Genomic DNA, 4,221 nt, shown 5'->3' with positions numbered 1-4,221 from the left:
GTGCTTTTTATTTTGTTTCCTTTTCATTTTGTTTATTATCGATTAATTTCTTTGCTTTTTTTTGAGACGGTCTCCTTAGGTAGCCCATGCTGGCCTCAGTCATTTCATCATCCTGCCTCTGCCTCCTGAAGGCTGAGATTACAGGTGTGCACCACCATGCCCGGCCATTTTTGTATTTTTAAATTTTTCTTGTATCAGGTGTGGCGGCCCACGTCTCTGATCCCAGCACTCCAGAGGCAGTGTCAGGCAGATAGATCCCTTTGAGTTTGAGGCCAGCCTGGTTTACACAGTGGGTTACAGGCCAGCCAGCGTTACATAGTGAGACCCCGTCTGAAAAAAAAAACTAAAAATTCTCCTAGTTGAACTGTTTATAGGAAATTATTTGAAACTGTATCAACTTTATCATTACTCAGGCCTGTGCTAGAACTTCATTGGACTACTTCTTAAATATGTGATTTTGGACAAGTACCTTAAACCTGTTTTAAATTTTATTTTATCTTATTGATTTATTTATTTTTAAATAATAAGCATGTTTTTATTTCTCCCATAACTTTTAAAAGGTGAACATCCTGTGATTTAGTGACAGTCTTCACTTCCAAGTAACTTCTTCATCGGGCCTTGGTTCCCTTTTAAGCAGCTCTTATTCCGGAAGGCAGTTAGCTTTTCATCATTCCTTCTGTGTAGATAACAGCAATGACAAATCCCATAGGGACAAGTATATGAACCCAGTGGTCACGCACAAGCTGAAGCGTGTTTGTCATGACTGCGGCCGGGGCGCCGAGCAGACCCGCAACCAAGGGCAACAGCAGTTAAATTTTATTTTTAAATTTAAACATACATATGAAAAGTGTCTGGGGCTGGAGAGATGGCTCAGCAGTTAAGAGCACTGGCTGCTCTTGCAGAGGACCCGGGTTTGGTTCCCACATGGCGGCTAACAACCAACCATAACTCCAGCTCCAGGCAGGGGATTGCATGACACAGGTGTACTTACACACATGCAGGCCATACACTCATACACATAAAATAAAAATAAATAAAATTTTTAAAGTATACATATTAATGAGATACCATAGAATGTTTCAATACACACCCATATATATGTCTATCATTATTATAATATAGTCTATTGTTACCCTTTTTATACATGTATAGAGGCTGAGGGTTTACACATTTAAGAAACTTATAGGTTATATACTTGTATAACATATATGCATAGACTTATATAACATATATATGCGTAGACTTGTATAACATATATGTATACTTATATAACATATAAGTTTCTTAAACTTGTAAATCCTTAGCTTCTATATATGTATAAAAAGGATAATAATAGACTTCCTGGTAGGTATTTATGGGGATTGTGTGAAGTATTCTGTGCAAATTTTTAAAAAACTATTATTTTAATTTTATGTGTATGAGTATTTTGCCTGTAGGTAAGTGTAGGTAAAGTGTACCACATGTGTGCAGTACCTGAGGAGGCCAAGAGAGGGAGTCAGGTCCCCTGGAACTAGAGATATGATGGTTGTTAGCCAGCACATGAGTGCTAGGAATGGAACCTGAGTCCTCTGGAAGAGCAGCCAGTACTCTTAACATCTGACTGTGCAAAATTCTCCGAGAAGTGCCTTAAAACTGAGTAGACATTGGCAGAGCGCATCACAGCGTCAGCATATTCGTTTAGCATGTGTGAGGTCCTGGGTTCCATCCTGGCACAGGAAAAAAAAGACAAACTGGGGCAGGCCTGGAAATGATGGTAAAGATGATGATAGAGTTATAATTAATAAATAAAGTGACCTCTTTTTTTCCTACTCACTATCAGGAAGCGAAGCAACTCCTGGCTGGACTGTCCAAAGATCCCTGTCACTATAAATCACACCACACACCATTATCACCAGGTCAGCCTGTTCAAATGCCTACTATGTGGGGGCCATTTAAGTTCTCTGAAAGAAGAATGTCATAGCCAGGTCAGTTCTGGCCCCTGAAGCCCAAGTTTCTCAACCTCTAATTAAAAACGTGTATTAAGGGTGGGCTATAATTAGAACTGGGCTCACATGTTCTTAATTCCCAGTGAGGCACACACATTGCATTTCACGTCTTCCACACTAGCCAGAACATTTTGATGTGGGGTTTGGGTTCCTTAGCACAGTCATGTGATGGAGCTTTTGATATGGTTTTCTGTTCCAGTAAGTTAAATTCTGGCATCTCAGAACAGGCCCAGCCTGCCAGGCTGAAGATGAATTCCGAGTGCAGATGAAGTCTGAGTCTGCATGCCTGCAGGCAGATGGAACCACAAACTGCCACAGGGTTGACTAGCTGGAGACTGTTCGGTGTGGCATGGCCCCACTTTGGGGATCTCCTAGTTGTTGCCATGCAGGGTGGTTATCTGAAACAGTGCCTTCAAGAAGTCTGTGGTCTTTGACTTTTTCAATGGGAAAAGAAAAGAAAAAAGAAAAGGCCTCAGAGCCCTGAATGTTCCCGCTAGGGGACAACAGTGCAGGGGGACTTCTGCTTCCAGGGGCTCTGGTGGTTATTCCTTCCATTAATAAGCGAGTCATGGCTGAAACAGAAGAATAGGCATTGTGGTAGATCTTAATAATGCTCACCAAGATCTGGATCTGTTCTCTTTCCAGGCAAATAAAAGATTTGCTTCTACAGTTTATGTATAGTGTGTCCCCTAAAGCCTCCTCTATTGAAGGTGTGGTCCCCAGGGTAAAGTGTTGAAGGGTGGTAGAATCCTTAAGAACTGGGAAGGTAATTAGAATATAGGGACATCATTCTCAGTAGACTGAGAGCCATCTTGTGGAGCTACATTATGTTCCATAGGACTAGTTACCACCAGCACAGGCCACTCCACATGCTTGGCCCTGTGTCTGTTCCTCTACCATGTTCTAAACAGCCCTGCTGTTTGGACTTCCTAGCTACCATAATAATGAACTGAATAAGCTTTAAGTAATTTTATTATATTTTATTTGAGAGGCAGTTCTATCCACCACATGGGTCCCGGGGATGGAGTTCAGATTGTCAGCCTTGGCAGTAGCCACCTTTACCCACCGAGGCATCTTACCAGCCCAACATTTTGTTGGCAACTGGAGATGGCTCAATGGTTAAGAGCACTTGTTGCTGTTACAGAGGACCTGAGTTCAGATCTTAGCACCTACACTGTCTTAGTTTGTCTTTCCATTGCTATGACAAAACACTCTGACCAGACCACTACCAACTTTGGGGAGGAAAGGGTTTATTTATCTTACATCTCCCAGGTCACAGTTCATCAGGGAGCCCCAAGTAGGAACTCGGGGCAGGAACCTGGAGGCAGGAGCCTCTGCTTACTGGAGGAACTCTGCTTGCTGGCTTGCTCCCCTGGCCCCTGCTCAGCCTGCTTTCTTATCCAACACAGGCCCACCTGCCCAGGGGTGGCACCACCCACAGTGGGCTGGGCCCTCTCACATCACTCAACAATCAAGAAGATGCCCCATGGACATGGCCACAGGCCAGTCCAATGAAGGCAATTCCCCAATTGAGGCTCCCTCAACCCAGGTGTGTCAAGTCAACACCAAAGTTATCCCAGCACATACACCAAGCAGCTCATAACTGCCTGTAAGTCCAGTTCCAGAAGATCTGACGCCCTCTTCTGACCTCCATGGGCACACACACACACTCACACATGCAAATAAAATATATACATTTGTTTAAGTCTTTGATATTTTGTCATAGCAACACAAACAGGACTAAGACACTAGCTGTCATAGTCTCCTTGCAGTTTGGTGGAGCTGGGCAACTCAGTGCCAACGGGAGATGAGTACAAATGTCATTTACTGCTCGGGTCAGAGAACTAAAGCACTGAAAAGTAAGACGTCTGATCTCTGTCTTTGCTGAGACCAAAGGGTCAGTGTATTCCAAACATTACAAGTGCAGATGGTAGAGCCTCCATTAGCCTGGATCCCCCAGTGACTGGTGGAGAATATTCCCTTAACATACATGTTTACCCTTGACTTGCAATGGACATACAGCACAGATGTGAAATAAGTCATTTTGTGTTCAACTTTTGGTATCACATGCAGCCTAGGCTATTCTAATGTAAGTTTCTAATAAACACTGGTGATGTAGATCCTGGCCTGTGGAACTAGGTCACTGGGAGTAGCCCAGCAGTGTCTAGGGGAAAGGGGAGGAGATGAAAGAGGCTATCGGTTTTAAAAGGAGCAGCAGGCCAAATTACCAAGTTCC

At 43.4% G+C, this 4,221-nt stretch overlaps 1 pseudogene; it reads right to left on the bottom strand.

Moving 5' to 3' along the window:
* Positions 1–418: 418 nt before the first annotated feature.
* LOC115072606 lies at positions 419–836 on the bottom strand (annotated as a pseudogene).
* Positions 837–4,221: the final 3,385 nt, after the last annotated feature.

Source organism: Nannospalax galili, unplaced genomic scaffold, assembly GCF_000622305.1.
Source record: "Nannospalax galili isolate Female #2095 unplaced genomic scaffold, S.galili_v1.0 scaffold5303, whole genome shotgun sequence".
Classification (NCBI taxonomy): Eukaryota; Metazoa; Chordata; class Mammalia; order Rodentia; family Spalacidae; genus Nannospalax; species Nannospalax galili.
The sequence above is the reverse complement of the archived record's forward strand: the minus strand, read 5'-3'. Positions and strand labels throughout refer to the sequence as shown.